We start from the raw sequence: 20,593 nt of genomic DNA on the forward strand, positions 1-20,593 counted from the left end.
GTAAAAAATGTTAAAATTAACATTTTCTTTTTTACTGTGTATCGGTAATATTATATTTATGTGTATCAATTGGGTAATTAACTACACAAATTTTTTTATTAGCATTAGCTCTCTTTATATTTCTTTGCACAATTTCAATCCTTTGATCTGATTTACGCTCTATTAATCCTTTGTTTCAAAGTAGTTCAAATTAATCAATAATGCTAATCTAAAGGTTGTAGCGTAACGCACAAGCTTAATTATCAGCAATCAAGTAGCAACGACTTAAGTCTTGCCAGCTATGCTTGAATCTTCTTTATATTAAGTTAGCCAGTTTTAGTCACGGTCGAACTAGTCTAAACTTTTCTAATTAGGCATTCAGGTGTGCCGTTCTGGCCCTTCCGCATGGTATTAGTTTCGTAATTAGTTATATCATGGCGGAAGAATTAACGAGCTCATGAAGTTTCACTGCGAAAAGCCGCGAAATGATATCGCACCCCGTAGCGTCGCGTTGTACATATTGTGTATAGCATCGTGTCTAAACTTTACTACACAGAACATGCGAGTTTCTCAGCGATGTATTTACCGGATGGTATATATCACTTGCAACTTCATTTAGGAAAAGTCAAAACAGTAACCCGGATTCAACGAAAAGATATTTATTTAAAAGTACCAAAACATGATCACGTTTCTTATCTCCTAATTCGGGATTGCTACAGTCAACTTGTTGCGTAAAGGATAACTTTCGAATTAATGCTATTAAGTTATACACGGACGAACACCTGACGGAGTAAGGTTTATTCAATAGCATGATGCTTGCCGATTGTTTGCTTTCAAATTAAAAGAATATCTTCTTAACGAGAGCGTTATTTATTCACGCGAGTTGAATATACCTAATGAATTTACCATTATATACTTTGATGATCTATGAAAAAATAGAAATTTTACGTATAACATTAATTTTTATATTACATAAAGAATTAAATTAAAATTAAAAATCAACACTTAATGCTATATTCTGTTGAATGAAAATTTAAACTAATAATTTTGCTAAAAACTTCAAATACGTTATTTAAATATACGTTATCTCTGACTTTTCTAAAAAATTATCTTTTTCTTTAAACTTGTTTGCAAGAATTTTACAAATCCTTTTTATTTGACTTTATTAACGTGATCCTTTGTTGTTTGAGGCATATTTGCTTAGTTATAATATAATATCTGCAGTAGTTACACAATAAACTTTTGCCACGAATGTAGTTCATCGTTGTAATCCTAAAAATTCATTATTTAAGAAAATAAGAAGTTTGTATAGTGTGATTTACATTGCTGCTGAGTATCAGGAACTGAGTGATCTTTCAAGGAATCTTTCAAGGATCTTTTACTAAACTGGGAATTGGGCTAATATCAAGAAAGTTTTTTTTTCATCGAAAACTTTATATCACCTTAAAGTCTCTAAGACATAATAAATTTTTATAAAAATTACCTTATTATGTAACACTTCTAGAAACTTATATATTAAATCATATATAAAATAATTCATAATTTAAAAAATTATAATAAAATTAATTCTGAGCGAGCTTCCTCATTTCGTACATGGTTATATGGTTACGCAAATAGAACAGTAGAAAAGCAGTCCAGATGGAGAGAAGTAGTGGTAAACAATAGTGAAGCAAAGAGTAAACAATATAGAAACCCGATTATAGTTACTACTAAGTGTTCTTTGGTAAAATGTTAAATTGAATAAATAAACTTTGTAACGCATCGATGTTATATATTTTTGTTTGTAAAAGGCGTTCTCACTGATTAATTCGCGTAGCATCCGTGCTTTTACGAACGTACATCGGAAGTTTTTTATTTCCGCTTATCCAATTCTAATTGCTTGCATTTCCGCCATACAGAAAGAGTTTCACTAATTACTCTCATATTTCATTTCGCCGCTGCCAAATGAATCTTTTTACGAAAAATATCCGTAATCTCACGGTTGGCTAAGAAAATAGTTTGCACTATAGTGTAATAAGATCTTTAATATAAAAATTTCCGGTATAATACAAGAAAGTATAGTACAAAAGTAAAAGGCTGTAAAAAAAGTTACTTATTGTTCTCCAAGAAAAAAATTCATTCATGCTTTATAAGTACTGATATTTCTGCTCGGGATCGTAAATGATAGAAATAATCCACACAACGATTATTATTATTATGACCACGATTGTGATGTCGAGTAAGCCGCAACAACCGACGAAAAAGTTGGAATCATTGTCGATGAAGAACTATGCTGGAACGAGGATATTTTTGTGGTTATCTCCTTCCATTTGAACCTGTAGTGGTATACCCTGTTTAAGCGAGCAATCGGAAAAAATTCGTCAGCTCTCTGCTTCGGTTTTTATCTCGGTGATAGAAAAAAGTTCGATGCTGAGGATTGATTCTACAATGCACTTTCGGACAAAAATTCTATCTGTTCCCAAGATTTCGTTTATGCGAAAAATTTATTTTATATGTATATATATGTAGTGCATATAAAATTCATTCTATATATACATATATGTAACACATACATCATTTTATCATACAAAATCTAATAAAAAATTGAGTATCAATTTGTCACACAGATAATCTACTTAAGAATTTGTTCTGCTTCTCTTTCATTCAGTAAATATATAATTTAAGTTACATAGTCTTCATTATTTCAATCTTTATTCGAAATACGTTAAAATAATAAGTTTTTACTTTTTATTTTGAATCTGTAAGACACGGCTATTGCAAAATTAAAACTTTTGCGCAGCCAATATGAAATATAATATAATATAAAATATGTAAAATACAATCGTATTTCCCACGTATCTCGAGAACATAAGAATAATTAAATTTTAATGTTATATATGAGAAAGAGGCCAACTTCTATTTTGCATATCATTTCATCTGCTAGCATATTACTACGTTAAGTATTATATACCCACATCCTTATCGTACTTGTTTCCAGAATATGTCTGACTGACTGTGCCATTATTGTGCTAATATTAACCCATATTAATATTCAGAATTATTATTGGTTAAAAATTACGCGTGTGTGGCAATTTATAGTGTTTTTCATTGGCAGAACTGGTGCGCACTCAGTGCACTTTAAAGCTTGTACACAAATTGACGTAAAGATGTATGTTTAATAAAAATACAGTACCAAGTTAAACCACGAAATTCTCAATATATTTTATTGTGCTATTGGATAAAATATACATTAAGTATTTTATCAATTGAGATATTTCGTTTTTACATTCAGATCAGATTAGTGTACAACTTTAATGTGCATTGAATGCACATTAGTTCTTCCAATGAAAAACGCTAGTTCTCTCCACGGTGCACAGGCATGAACGTTATGAAAATGAAAGATCGATCTCGTCACTGAAATGCAATCCGACTGCGTTAATTCGCGGGCGTAAAGCTCAGTTGCCGACTGACGTGTCGAGAATCAGATTACGTAGAATTTAATGAGCTTTCTCGGAGAGACTTAATGCAATTTGTCAGTGGGTATTCGATGCGATTTGCATTCTTCATTTTTATACGGCAAAAATTCTCATGTTCTCCATTATGTCACGATGACGCTGATAATAAAGTTATTTTTGTTGTAATTGCTCGTAAAATATGAATAACTAACTTAATATTTCCTTATATAGCTTAATGCCAGTTTCGTTAATAGTTTTAATGATGCATTTTAGAAATATCTACAAGTCTATACACGTCTAAGTAGATAACTCTGACATTTCAAAAAAAGATAATTCTTAGCATAAAAATGCAAATTATTTTTAATTCTTTATATCTTTCTGGAAATATTTCAAAAAATAATTCTTGGCATTGATTCTTTAATGCCTTTGGAAATGTACTAGGTGTTAAAATAAAAGGATTTGTTTGAAGAATATTCACGTTGCTTTTAAAATAATGGTTCGGTCAATTTTGCTAAAGAATATACAAATATTTTCAATCTCAAGCAAGTGTTAAGAAAATAAGCTCTCACAATGCACAGTATAAAGTGCTTCGCAATATATATCGGAATATGCTTCTTATCTCGTGCCTTCACGCTACGTCATGCACCTAGTAGAGCGAATGCATTCTCGGTCAGGCTTTACTCGACCATTCGATGTATTCCGCATCGATATTTTCACATTGGGCTTAAGGAGAGCTTTTAGCTGGCAGGCCACGTGTATTCACGCATGTCCAATTTCCGTTTAGCCCTTCCAAATGGAAATCTCGTTCTGAGCCTTTGATATCCGGCTGCCAACGATGCAATGTATTGAAGATTGTAGATACAGTTGCCTCATGTAAAGACTGCAATTGATCTTTTGGCTTGCATTGTCATACTTTGTCATACTACGGTAATATTATGGTCAAACTAAATTTATCCATTATTGTCATATATCGTTTTTAAAGTTTAAGCTTAAGATTTTTAATTTAAATAATTAGTATGTGTGTGTGTAAGGAATATAAAATTTTTTTTGTAGTACTTTATTATATCTAACCCATTAATGTTTCCAGGTTTTTCTTGATTTTTTTTTAAATGATTCGATAAATATCTTTCTGCATGTATTAAATAATACTTTTCTACTTATAGGATAGGATTCATAAATTTGCATAAATAAAAATATGAATAAATATAACAGAGTTAAAATATTTATAAATAAACATATATTGTTTATAATATAATTTCCTCAAAAAATGAAAAAAATTATCAAGTAAAAGAATATTAAGAAATTATTAAGAGATTTTATATTTGTCACATTTTTATTAAGAAAAGTTTTTGAATTTTGAAAAATTGTATGTAACAAAAAAATCGCATTATTTTGGCATTTGGTACCGTGCACCAAAATTCACTCCTATTTCCGTTAGAGATGTTTGCATCTGAATTAGTTTGCACATGAAGTTTCACGGAACTAATAACTTATTAATTAACCGGAGATGGATTGCGTGAGATTGACGTCCGAAATTAATGGCACTGTCGCGGGAACTGTCGCACCGACAACGTTACTTTCCCTCCCAAAGTAATAACATTTTTTAATATTTATACTGTAAAATAAAACAAATTTTTATAAAACGTGGTAAAAATACAATATTACGTTTTGTGAACAAAAAACGTGAATAAATACAGTAAATCTGAATTCCCTCCTGTCATTTATATTCTACATGCAAATTGCAAGATTGTTGAACTGTAAAAAATATTTGTGCTCTCCAGAAATGAAGAAATAAAATTAACAAAAGTGAATTACATCAAAGTTAATTCTAATTCTCATTCGATGTAATGGACACACAGTACAAAGAAATAGGCCGAAAAATTAAACTCAGAGTTATATCTGGGTCGCCCACAAATTCCGAGGATCGTTAGATAAATTTAATTTCCGTTTGTTCATGGACTATTCGCACAGCGGTGTTTGTTCTGTCAGGACCGCCGAATATTCATAAGTGAATGAAGGAAGTGACGCAACGCGACACTCGACTATATATATTGTTCCTGTCATTTATTCAACTTCTATACTCCACAGTTTCGCAGATTTACGACGACACATTCTCGTGCATTCCTGGTCCAAAAGCCGTGCTTGTAAGAAAGCTAGTCTCCCGCGTGTAACACCGCAACGAATATGCCAACGCATTCTTGAGCCGCATGCTCTTAATACTCAGGAAACTTTGTCGGCTGCTGTTACGAAACCTTATACACATGCCGGGCGAGTTACGGGAGAACGTCGGAAAATTTCCGCCTCCTTTGAGTGTACGATGCGAAACGCTTACGACGGACATCGCGTGACTTGCTTGTAAGATGCACGATTCGTAGTTACATGTAAAACACAATATTATAGCCACCAAACTGTTAACATTATAAACATTTATGTTAAATTTATAATAATTATATTAAATAAAATTATGAGTGAATGTTTCATACATTTGAAATCGAAGGGGTAACCACTTAATGTAATCGTGGGACAGAAGTCCTCGAAATCATTATAAAATTCATATTAAATTTCTATGTATAATCCAATAATTATGCAACCACGATAAATCATTGTAATATTAAATAATTATTCGTATATTTTACCAAACGACTTCATATGTAGCGAAAAAAATTATTTGTAATCAGATGAAATCATATGATGTCATGTAATCTGTGGGACAATATTTCAGCTAGTGGTTACCCCCTCGTTTGAAATAGAATAAATAAATGAAGATTCATAGCTTCTGAGAATTGTTTTTAATTTAAAAAGGTACAATTTATAAAATTGTGTGTGTGTGTTTCCTATGCATACGTTTAGAATTAATACCCATTATTAAATTTAAATGCAAACTTATAATTACAAGTAGAATGTAAAATAATAATTAAATGTCACATAAAAATAAAACGTATTAAAAAGTAATCTGAAATTTTTATTAACGTTAGACAATTTTGGCTTTATAACGTCATATAAACAAAAATTTTCCACTTGAAATTACGGCAAGCGTATTAGAGCATATGCAACATTACTGCTGGCAGATTAATATCTCAACTTCAACAAACTTATAATCCAACATATCAAAAGTTACCGCAAAAAGAAACAGTTTCAACTATTATCAAGCATGAAAAATAACGAACTTTCCCATTATTCCGAGTTACTTAAGAAAAGAGATGCTATGAAGATTACAGTGGATAAGAAATCTCGACCTGCTATATCCAAGATGACCCAGTTGCAAATGTTAAATCGCACTTCTGCGAGCTTCTAAATGATACCTTTAGCTGCCCAAACATTTTAAATAAAGATATAAAAGTCTTATATTTTTAAATCAGTAGTAAAAGATAGTGATTATATAGAAATTATTTATAGAAAATATTTTGTATATATAAAGTGATATTTAAGAATATAAAGTAACCAAGAAAGTAACTAATGCTGTTTTGTAATTCGCGTGTGTATAAGTGCATGTAAAAAAAAAAGAAAATATTTATGTACAATTCTTCATTCTAATTTATCAAAAAATTTTCAAGAGAGAGAGAGAGAGAGAGAGAGAGAGAGAGAGAGAGAGAGAGAAAAGAAGAGAAGAGAAGAGAAGAGAAGAGAAGAGAAGAGAAGAGAAGAGAAACCATTTATACATTATTTTGTAATAAAATATACTTTAATTTTTTTATGTTGTTAATAAAAATTATATTAATAAATGACAAAATAAAATCTTCAGAAAATATAAACACACACATTCAATAAAAATAATTCAATAATTATAAATAATTCTACAATTTAGAAATGTGCGAATATAAGTATGAAAAAGAGTATATTTTATTTATAATTTTTAAAAACCTTGATTTATTAATTTCTCAACAATTAGGAGAAGTGACATTATCGGAAAGAATTGAAAAATGTTTCTTCTTTAAAAAATTTTAAATAATTTCTTAATAACTTCATTTCATAATATCTTAATAAACGGTTTCATTAAAAAACATTTTTTTATTAAAAAATCTTAAAAATTAAGTTAATAACAGTTATTTGAAATAAATGACCAAGATTACAAAAATAAAATAAAATAAAAGCTGGAAGAAATGGATGTCAGAATACATCGAACAGAGGTATGGTGTATCAGAGCAAGGCTGATTATTTGAAAAATGAGATTTTGTAACCGTAAAGCTCTACCACGACTCTTTGTTAAAAGTATTGACGTATAGAATTCCCTCTGTCCTGTTTATATCCTTCTCTTATATTTTGTATTCGTTTTAAAAGTATCACGAGGATATGATAGAAAAAAACTCGTACTTCCTCTTTATTATTCGAGCTCGTCAGAAATGTGACGTTTAACCGGTTTAACTTATAGTAAGCGGAACGGAACTGATTCTTGCCATGGTGTCGCCAAGTGCGTATGGATTATTGATTATTGGTAACTTTACCCGTTTCAGTTAACCTCGACTAGCGCATTAAAGTGTTCGAATATTTGCTCAGCGTGATTGCGGAATCGCTGGGCGGTAACACGATGAAAGCCGATTAAAGCATTTACTACGGCGACGAACGATCGCAGGGACGGTATCCGTGAGAGCTTTGGTACTAATTTAGTTTACTTTATATAATACTATACGAAAATTGATATATCCTGCCTTTATTTTGCTTTCTGCACGGATAGTAGAAACAGATTACGATTGATGGCACTGCGAAACGTATATCTTTTTACGTCACACAGGGCTAATAATTAAATTATATTTTTTTAGTCTATTTATTATCTTCTAAAAAAGATTATATTTGCTTAAAAAAATAATAATTTATCACAGGTATCTCAGATTTAACTAATAACTCGTTTTTCTTTATCAAAAATAAAATTAAATATAACTCGCCAAAATGGAATGAGAAAAAGATAAAAGTCGCCTCATGATTAAAATGTTCTTAATACCATGATATATCACGGTAGCCAATAAATCCTACTGCGTCGAGGGAAAAATAAATTTTCGCGCGTACAATGTCCACATATATTCCGTAAAATCCCTTTCGACATTCGTAAAATCCTATAAGTTCAATCTCACGCCTAAAAAAAGAAACAAAATTTGCAAATGCCCAAAATCGTGATTGCAAAAATAAATTACTATTAATAAAACATTGTAAATTGTATTTGAAATTAATTTACAAAGGATAGGTATTTTGAGATGCTAATATGAATCGAATCATATTGCGTTACATACAACATTTTATAGAAAAATGAAAGACGGACATGTGGAAGAAAATATAGAGTGTCAGAATTCGTTACTGCAGAATATTTTAATAATTGAGAGAGTACTTAATAGTTCGAGATAATTAAAAATCTAAGATCCAAATATAAGTGTCCTAACATTTAAAGTATAAATAATGTTTCTGTTTTTAGAAGCATTTCAACCGTCTACAGATCGCGTGTTTTAAATTTTCAAAACTACACACATATATTTGAATAAAAAAACCGTAAAAGTTCTGGTACATTCAAGTATTTGCAATTTTCTTGCAAACGTGTTCAATAAAAAGTAGGTACCGCTAGTTATAAAACGGACTTCAGCTTTATTTATTATTACCTTCGCGGTGGCCGAGAAGACTTTAATTAAAGACATTTGTCGAGTTTTTTCCAGCGGTAAGAAAATACTATTCCACAGTTATATTTATCCAACACTATTATTACAAAAACATAATATCGCAACGTTTAATAACAACATCTAATCTTGCTTTTTTTAGATTAAAAGAGGAAAATAGAAAAATGAAAGATTGTTTTTGCAACGTGCTCTATAGAGTCCGATATGTCAAACTTCCAAAGCTTATTTCGTAAAGTACTACGAGAACTTTTGCGAGTAATTGCATAAGAGTAGTTAGAGACAATGAACATTTCAAGGATAACGAAGAAAAATTTCTTGTTGCAACAACTGTTCAGTAGTAAGAATAAAAGACAGATCTTTCCATTAAAGTAAGATTATCAGAATTTGTAACATATACAGGGTATATACAGAGTGTATATAAAATAACGCTCACTAATCATACAGTTCTATTTCTAAAAAAAAAACTGAGTCGAAAAGTCCTTTACCATTTTGTAATTTTCGTAATAGTTAACAAGATATTAAATTCTAAAGATTGCCGAATAAATGGATAAAATTGATGTATAAGACAATTTTATGATATATCTTTCAGTTCCTTGTGAAATATTTTGAAGATGTTTCTTAAAGAACTCTTAAAAATATTTTAAAGTTGTCTTATTCGTCGATTTTAGCCATTTTGCTCATTAGGTAACCAAAAAAAGGTGTTGCGAAAATTACAAAATAGTAGAGAACTTTTCGACTCAGTTTTTTATTAGGAATAGCATTATATGATTAGTGAACGTTATTTCAGATACATCCTGTATATTCCATATAAAACGACGATCTTTTATAATAGTGTGTAAGCGTTTCTCTGCTAACAATTATTACAGTCATTGATATAAAATAAAATTATTTCTTATAATGGTTAGTGAACTCATTTATTAACGCAAATTACAATTTACATGTTACTAAAAGAAACAAAAACGTCCTTTTATATTTGTAGAGCTTGCGCTAATTCAATAAATAGTATAGAGAGAGAGAGATATCAGAGACTTGCATATTCATATATAATACTATTAAAATATGATGTTTAAATCCACTGTCTATTATATCGTAGCCATGACATGAATTAGTCTAAAGTCTAAAACCAATAAATAAAGGTAAATATCATAACACAAGGTCAATTAAAATACACACATTTAAATGTAATAATTTGTAGAGAGAAATATAAATTAAAATATAGAAATATACAAATTTAAATGATAATATTTTTTGACATTGTAATGGCTTGTAAGTAAAGAATTAAAATCAAGCTATTATATTTGCTTTCAATTTATGTCTAACATAAGAGATAAGACGTTTCTATGCAACTTTTCATTATATTTTCATAGATCGCGTGCAATGCAAAATTGGGAGATCAAAAATTTAAAGTTCATAAATCACAACGCAACGAAACATTGTTGCAGAATTTATTACACGCTTGATTACATTATTACGGAAATTTTTATAAAAATTCGATATATATGAAATATCGAACTTTGACGGAAACTTTTTCAAAGAGCTATTCCAGCCGTGGTAGGCCTGGCTTGTAAAACTGTAAAATCCTACTCGTTTACGCGATATCGGGTTTAATGGAAATTGTTAACGCTACTTATGCGGCGAAAAAAGGCCAGCGCCGGTATATGCTTCAAAGGCGAATTTGCGGAAGTTATTGACATTGTTCGTAGGTATTCGAGTAAAACTTTATTCAACGCCCTTTAAAACTTGACAAGACATGAATCTGCGATGCAAAACACAATACGTGTGGCGATACATCCATGCAGTGTTAACGAGAAATTATTGGAGTTAAACAGTTATTAATTTAAAATTATCTTCATGCATAATAATAAAAATTTTTAACGATCTAAAGTGTTGATATTTATTTAGTAATATAATATATATTATTTTAAAAATAATATGATATTCTTAAATGCGTATACATATTTTATAAACTTTATTTTTGTAATATATATCAAAATAAATTTTAAATGGTTATAATTGTTTCGTCTGTGTTCTTAGATTATAACTTCAATTTCAATGTGTAATGAAAATAACTTTATTACGTAAAAAGACCATTACATATATCAGTAAAATTCTATAATCGTTTTGGGGCAAGATAAATTCAACTCAAATAACATCTTCCATCTGTGCAAATATTGCTAACTAATATAGGTATAAAAGATAGCGAGATGATATAGCAATTCGTTTATATCTGTTCGTATAAACATAATCGTAATTACAATCATATCAATGAAAACACAAATGATTGTTTGATTCACTTTAGTGTTATTAAAGGGCACAGCAGCGTAAATGATCTGATTTTATGATGTGCTATTCTGATTAAATATTTGATTGCTTTCTTCTTTTACAAAATTGGTTACCTCCAATATCATTCTATCATTAATATATAATTTTATAATGTTCATGATTAATTACTTGTCAGTTTAAAGCATAGAAATTAACGATAAACAGCGTTCATCAATATTTTATGGAAATTTAATTAGCAATGCTTATTATAAATTATTTAAATATTTAAATATAAATTTTTCAAAAAGTAAATATAAAAATATATCTCATAACCGAGCTACCAACGATACAGTTTCATTATCGATTTAATATCCTTTAAATATGCAACTTTCATTGTATATTGGAAGTTTGGCAGTAATAATATAAATTGGCATACATCATTAAGAAAATAAATACGGTATATTTGTTTTTTGCATCAATTTTAAATTTAAAAAAATAAATTATGTAAAATAAGTAGGTAGTTACTTCTATTAGCTATATTTCTTTAGAGCAAATTTATTTTCAACGATCTCACATAATTTTGCGCGTCTAACGCAACGGTTCACAGACACAATGCATACATCGTATATTTCACGGAAGATAACTGTAACTCAACAGAATTTAAAAGTTTCAAAAACGCAGAAAGTGACGTAAATATTTACGAGAAAGTCTGTACTCGATTTGACGATAAATTAAAAAACAACAGGATTAATATATATATATATATAATTCTGAAAGGAATAATCCGCGATAGTGTATTGGTTGCACAAGAGGAGAAACAAAAAACCTGTAGAAAACAGAAGAAGATAAGAAAATAGAACTCCTTGTGGACTCATCCTACACTTGTGAACCTTCGAACGCAAGTAACTTGAGTTAAAATAGAAAAAAAAAACAAAAAGTAGATAGAAAAAAATTGGCAATAAAAGATCTTGACGAGGTTAGGATAACTCGGGATTACGGTACACGGGTGATCACTAATTGATCGATACTGCCTGATGAAGATTAATGAGACCCGTGTAAACGGATTTCATTAGAAACGTCTCACGGGTGATGGAAAGAGAGATCTGATTTCCCGTAGTGTGTGTGTGTGTATATATATATATATATATATATATATATATAAACCTGAAAATAAATCCATCCGCTTTGCAATTTATTCTTTTTTTTAATTGAAAACGTTTAGATAATCTCTTATAGTAGATATGCGTTCACGTTTTATAACAAACTTCATAAAATATTTATAAAAAATTTTATTTATAAACAAATAAATATAATTACTTTTAAGGTGCTAATAAACAAACAATTTATTTTAAAATGTTTGAATTAAATGTTACTTTATTGATTTTAAATAATTATAAAAGATTTTATGCGAATTTTTCTACTTCTTACAGTTTTAAAATTAATTAATTTACTTTGTTTGTAACCATATACTTATCGCAAACAATTGTTAAAAATTTAAAAACCTCATTTGAAGCATTTATTTTGCTTGCAAAGTGAAGTTACAAAACTGTAATGATCAAATTATGCAAAAGTGATTATCGACTTAGAGAACAAAATCGAAAAACGTGCCGCGCTTATAATTAGCAATGTAATTTCCAATTTAAATAGAATATGATGCAGAGATAGCGCTCCCGCATTAAACGAACCTGTTTTGAACGCATCAGAAAATCGGATTTTCCGGTACGTTAAGACGAGACATCCGGTAAATTCGTTTCATTTACAATCGAAATTAAATTGCCGATATGTTTATTAAATTCAACTTGCATGCATCTGGTTTAAATTTCAAATACCGGCTGGGGGGGTTTTTTTTTTGGTTAGTGGGATTTTTATTTCGGTTCACGAGGTGCACGGACGTGGATATATATTTCTAGCATTTCATCACATCTATCTAACAACTAATCAGCATTAAACTGAACAAATTGGAATTTCAACTTCCTGATCATTCATCGTATTCAAGCTCCAAAACATTATAAACCATTCCTCGTCAGCGTCACACTCCGATTATTGCTACATATTCCGGTTATTTGATTAATCTCTGAGTTAGCACCGACAAGCCAGCTATTGTACCAATGCGCGGTCTCGGTGATATTGATTCCTTTATCGCCCCAATCAAATGTACATACTAGGCTTTTTTCATTCTACCAACAATGAACACGCTGCAATCGACAAGTTCTCCCAAATAGCCAAAAAATGACAAGAATAAATGTTAAATCAATGTTTCAAATGCCGTTACACACGATAAAAGTTAATAATACCAATTTGCACAAGAAAGCATAAGCAGAATTATGATTCAGAAAATGTTTCGATAGAATAAGTGAAAGATATATTATACATATACATACACATATATCATATTGAACGAATACTATCCCTAATGTATATTCATGTATGTATATGACAGAGATAATATCTCCCTATCATTTTTAAGGAACGTAAAAACTTTAAGTTTAAAATAAGTAAAATTAAATAATTTAAAAAGAAAAAGAAAGAAAGAGAAAGCAAATGATTCATTAAGTTTTCTATTGAAATATAAATAATTGTACAAAAGCGATAGTTATCATTTGAAATAGGTATAAATAATTTTACAAAAGCAATAGTTATCATTTTTATGCATAAAACTAATTAAACATCGCTTAAATTACGTTCTACGAATATAATTTATTCTTATTGTCATTTATATTTAAATATCTTATATAAATATTACTTTTCGATCATATACGGAAAAATAAATATTTTTCTATCTAACAAAACTTTTACTTTTCAATTTTTCTGAGGGCATCGAGTTAAATCGAATGTCATACATACCCGCGTCCAATGCTTACAAAAGAAGAGAGACGTTGATTCAGATGCGGCTTATTTAATAAAAAGAGGAAAAAGAAGAAAGAAAAATAGTCACTTGCGCCAATTAAATTACGCGTTCTAAACGGTCTTTGACCTAGTTCAGCTGATTAATTGGCATCCAGTCGACAAATGTCATAACATCTATCATAACCTTGCATGCATCTAACAGAATTTAGCTAATGCATCAAGTGACATACTTGGTCATTAAAAGTGTAAAATAGCCCTTTATGCTCCTCGCTGTCAGGTCTATTATATTCAGGGACAAGGACAACACGTGTGTAGAAAAGATATGCATGGAAACTTCTATACAATGCTCTAGATTTATTGTATTATGTGTGTCAGATTCTCTTCTGCTTACCTCGACTAGAACTTGATTTAAAAATATAATAACTTAGCATATTATCATGTTAAACGTAGTAAAAGCATATCAGGTAAAATTGCTAAATGACTCATAAATAATCTTGAAATTACCATTAAAAACGCCTTAATTCTGCTAAAAATTTTTAACAAGAAGGAAAGGAGAGTAAAACCATAAAAAATAAAATTGTGAAAAAGCGAAGACCATTTAATTTCAAACACAATAAAAAAGTAAATCCCGAAGCTATACAAAGATTATGTATCTGGGTTGCCCCTTCCACTATCGAAAAGATTGCGTGGCAATATTCAGGCATAGCTTCTTTAAAGAGATTTGCGATAGAAAAATTCGCCGCTCTATATTTTTACGTACATTTTCGAATAAATCACTGTATTTATCCGACATGTGGGAAAGGCACGACACGACGTTATGTCGAAGCCATGCTAGCGAATGCAACGGTGCGAAAAAAGCGGCAGAAAATGCAAATATCCTTCTGCATCCTGCCGCACCCGTAACCCCGATGTTTATCCTATTAACTCAGCTTCCTTTTCGACGCTGTACTCGTTTGTAGTTTGATTTTTACAGCTTTCAAGCCACTGAAGGTCGGTTCGATTTTCGCGTTTGACCAACGAGTAAACACACGAACGTTTGAGCAGGATAGCAAAGTGCTCTATATTGAAAATGTTAGTTCAAAGTCTTTTGAAATATCTACAATGTGCAGTACGAGATAGCCCTTACGCTTTCTTGATCGATTAATACAAATCAATTAATTTACAATATTTTTCGTATATATTTTAATTATATTGTTTACGTAATAAAAGAATTTTTAAGTTTACAAAACAAAACAGCATATTTTATTGCATTATACTTTCTATTTTTTTATCAAGTGTTACGTTAATTGTAGCTAAATGTGTATTTCCTACGTTGCGATTAGATATTTACGTGTAAATTATATTATAAATTTTATAGATACCCCCCCCCCCGGTACATATACGAAGACATGGTATATCACAACGCTCTAGGATCGATGCGTCACTTTTTACACAACTACAGAAAGAAATGCGAGTTACTTATAGGAACGAATTTTTATACAGCTACACAAGCATGATGATTTATTTTGTACCCTCATCGATCATGTTAAAGGCACATCCACTAATCCGAAAATATAATCGTAAAAGATAACTATACCGGTGTTTTGTTATTATACTAAAAACATGATTTACCAAAGATAATTCATTTTCTTTGAAATTATATATATATATATATATATATATATATATATATAAAGAGAGAAAAACAAAAAAAAAAAAAAATTTTTACATCAAACAGCTAAATTGTTAATACTTACAATTTTTTAACAATATTATGATAATTTTTAAGTAAATATGCACAATTTATTAATACTTTTATAATATAAAAATATCTATTTTATTTTATTAGTGAAAGAAGTTTTGTCAGATACATTCAACAATTTTAATTCTATTATTTGATGTTTCCCCCTAATTAATAATTTATTTGATTTTCTTAGCTATTTAAATAAACTTTTCAGTGATATTTCAATTATTATATACTATATATGTGAAGACTAATAAAAAAAACTTCATACAGCTGAACAAAATATAGATTCTTTCTATTTCATCTTTATTCTGCACTCTTTTCCCATTAATGCGTCCATGATACAGATGCCTTAGAATCTATAGATCTTTCTTAGAAGGGTATTACAGTCTTGTCACTCAGAACAAAGACAAGATCAAAACCACATCTTCCTAGCAAACGCATTTAAGGCATAAATTACGCCGCGAAGCAGAAATTGCAGATATTATCTGCCATTTACAGGTTTGATCGACGTTGTATGTAATTACCTACCATTAATACTCTTGCCTCATGTTTCTCAATCTTACATCCCTTAAACGAAGAAGTACTAGAATTCATCTAATTTATCTCTACTTAAAAATATAAAAATTCATAATTTTGCAAAGAGAAACTTTCCTCGTACGATTTTTCAAAAATAATACGCCGCGAAAGTAACTTGAATGATGAGAGCTTTTATCTCTAAGCTTTAACTTTCGTTATTAATGACTTTAGCTTCGATTACATTTTCAGTATAGTTTTAAAATGTCGAATATTTCCATGAATCTGATAAGAAATGAACTTATTAATTTATCATTTATAAATTTATTAATCGCAAATAAAAGTACGTACATGGAGAGAATTTTTTTCTTAGCATTTACCTTGAAAATATGATAACCGTGGGACAACATTGTATTTCAAAGAATTTTTATGTAAATTTCTCTCATTCATTAATAAAACTACAATAAAGTATGAAATAAGTTTAATTAATTTTACTGAAGTACATGGTAAAAATCTTTATAATATTGTATTATACCACAATTACCATATTTTTAGGGTAAATTTTAAAATAAAATTCTTTCCGTGTATAATGTTATTATACTTATCTACTAAATAAAATATAAAATAACTAAAAAAATATAATTAATTATTTTTTCAATATGCTTTATAATTTTATAGTAGATATTTCATTAATTTGTTGAATCTTGAAAAAGTTCCGTTTACGGCTAGTATTTAGATTAAACGTACCATTTCTTATTTCCACTGTCTTTATGTAAATGTTTGTTTCATAGTACCTACAGTAATCTTGTGATAATGCCATGGTAATCTTTTACTGATATATTTGTGACTGTAAAAAAAAATGCTGCGCCATTTCCAACTGCACGGTTACCAACGCGAAAATGCATCGTCAGCGCTGCAACAACAGCAACGGCAATAAATACTTATGTTGCGTTGCTACATGAGATGATACCGCAGAAGCATTCTTCGCGTTCACATCGTTAGCTTGCTCAAGCGTGCAGGTGCTATGATGGCATTGTTGTGGCTTAATAATTGCTACATTATGATAATTATGATACTTCCGTAATAATCATTACAAAAGCACGAATCTCGAATATCAGTATTACTATTCCCAGCATTTCAAAATATATCAATTATATAGTAATTACTTAAGTATTACGTGAAGTTTAAAATTTTATTTTATATAAATAAAGTAATTCTTGGAGAATATTAAATTTATTATTTTATAAAATACTTTTTAGGTTATAAAATTTAAATTATAGAAATATTGATTACGTGAAATATATATCGATAATAGAAATTCAGTATATGTCTCGTAGCCAAATTCATTGAAATCTTTTATTTTATGAAATTTTTATTAAATTATATTACCTTATGAAATTTGTATAACTCTTTCGTTAATTGTTCAATACTTTATTGCTGACGAGATTTATGTATATAAAATATTTTATGCATAATTAAAAATGTAACATGTATGTGTGTGTGTATTTGATTTTCATTCAGAGCGCAATACAAATAATATGTCAAGAGATAAAATTTTAAAAAAATGTTTATAATATGCGTACATTATAAATATATCTAATATTTGAATAATGAGAAAAATATAAATTAATAGATACATACAATATCAAATAATATCAAATTGTTCAAAATAAATATATTTTTTAAATTAAATGATAAATGAGAAAAAATCAAATAATAAATATAAAAGTTTATTGCAATCTACAAAATATTTTTACGCAAATTTACTTCAGGATTATTTACTTTTACAGCACATATATACTTCATCGATTACTTTTTATCACCGTAAAAATATACTGCAATATATGCTACGAATATTCTATCTCTCCGTAAAATCACTACTTTATTATTGTTGTCGGTAAAAACTTCACATTCCGTTTCCAAGCTTTCGACTTCTGAGAACAAATGCAAAAGCAGTCAGTAGCAGGAGTGCTAGAAGTGGCAATAAACCGCGTAAAGAAAATGACAAAAATAAAAGCTGAATAAATGTTGGTTCAACCCTTTGCTGAACACTGCCGAGTCGCAGCCCTCGCATTTTCTCATTTTCTCCAGGTAGAGAATATTCAAGTTTTAATCCTCGCATCAAAATAACAATCCCGATATCAGTGCATAGAAGGTTTACTTGTCGAATTTTTTGCGCTTGCAATGTTAATATATTTGAAAATATTATATATCAATACATACATATCTAGAACATATCGTTCTTCGAATTTCTCTTATCTGGCCTTTGATTATGATCTCTTATCGAATGAATTTCATGTACGTCATCATCCATTAACTATATATAAATGTCACAAGAGTGACACGTAACTCTTTCTCATCCGTACAATCCGTATTTAGAAGCTACTTATTGCTGTCTACTTTCAACATATTGGAATTAACCCCAAATATCAGCAATCATTTCAATATTTCACTACATTAACGTTATATATGACTAACTGCGATTGCGTATATAAAACCACGTACTTTAAAGACTACGTATATCATCAGATTTATTATGTTAATATCTTTCTTTACTATCACTTCAAATGATATATGAAAGCTTTAACAGTTGAGCTGGAAGAGAACCTCTCTCAGTTATTTGTAATTGATACCATGCTTTTTCCAATCTCGCAGATAATAATATTATAATAAAATAAAAAATTAAAATTAAAATTTAATTTTTCCATTTCTTCACAAACTTTATACGCAGAATATAATAATTATATCACATTTTATTTCCTCTCGTTAATATTTAAATATATATCGAAATCGCTCTGATCAGAAAAAGAGCAATAATTTAATCTGATATATAGTCTTCGTTGATTCCATCAAGAGAAATTCATTTCCTAGTATTTTAAAAAAGCAAATAAAAACTGCTTTACTATTTGTCTAAAAAACAAAATTTAATATCACGTTTAATATGCATATATAATAAAAAATAACTATGATAAAAATATATATCTATATACGTATATTTTTATGTATCTATACATATTTTTGTGATAAATATCTTTTCATATCTTGGCATAAATTATTGTGATATTTATTTCATATTATATCATATATGTCATCTTCCATGTTTAATAAAAGCTTTAAATATATCATATATTTCATATATTTCATCTCTTCCATGTTTAATCAAAGCTTTAAAAAATTGTGCACAAAAGAATAAAAAAAGTTTGTTCCATTGAAAATTAAAATTGAATTTTTCATTCACTGCTTTCCCATCATGCTATCAAGAGTTCGATATCAATTTTATCTTTGTAAATACTAATTACGCGCGCGTTGTCTTATTCTCCCAATTTTAAACAAAAATTTAGCGATCAAAAGATGATCTGAATTTTGAAACCTCTCAATCGAGTGTAAACGCATTAACGATATTGTACCTCTCTTGACGATGTATCAAATTCAACCCTAAAATCGCGTCATAACGTAATTAGTTTAATCAACGTCGTCTATCAACACATTTACTCTAACTTATACCAACGACAAGGGATCATTAGACCTGACAACAAGAAACCATCCAACTTTAATTAACGACTACTTTTTTATCGATAAGGACATCAGAGCAATGTAACCTTGGAGACTGGATGTCATTTCTCGGATAACACGATAGCTGAGACATCACAGATCAGGCTCATATTTCTTATGACACTTATCACGTAATATATAATATATAAATATTATATTAACTTTGGACTAACATTACAAAACAGGACAACTTTTACAAGAACACACGCAAAATGCCATTACTTTTCGTGGATTTCTGGATTATTTAGAAGGATTAAAGGAATGACTATATTGTTGCAAGCATTTCAGTAATTAATAAATATTTATATTATATTATACATGTATTAAGTGATAGATAATTTATATAATGTTTTCATTTGTAATAATTTAACATTTATAAATAATTTTTTGTGAACATTGAGAATGACCCGATCGGTGTCGAAACGTTTGTTTTGATGTAATTTCATTTTTATAATTTTATAATATTTTTTCTTTGTTTTTGTATCTCTGGCTCGTAGTCCTTCCAATTTCTAATTTTATTATACGTAATATTATCACGTAAGTATATACACTATATTTTTAATATGTTATAAGACAATGTATATATATATATATATATACAGAATGACCCATTTTAACTTAGACAGCCAAATAACTCGAAACATCGCGATTAAATAAAAAAATGTTTAAAACAAAAATTGTTG

At 29.1% G+C, this 20,593-nt stretch overlaps 1 protein-coding gene across 1 annotated transcript in view; it reads right to left on the reverse strand.

Annotated features, from left to right (window-relative positions):
* Nmdar2 (glutamate ionotropic receptor NMDA type subunit 2) overlaps positions 1-20,593 on the reverse strand; it is a 230,839-nt gene that overhangs the window by 163,837 nt on the left and 46,409 nt on the right. The gene's annotated exons all lie outside the window — the stretch shown is intronic.

This window comes from Trachymyrmex cornetzi, unplaced genomic scaffold (genome assembly GCF_001594075.2).
Source record: "Trachymyrmex cornetzi isolate Tcor2-1 unplaced genomic scaffold, Tcor1.1 scaffold61, whole genome shotgun sequence".
Classification (NCBI taxonomy): Eukaryota; Metazoa; Arthropoda; class Insecta; order Hymenoptera; family Formicidae; genus Trachymyrmex; species Trachymyrmex cornetzi.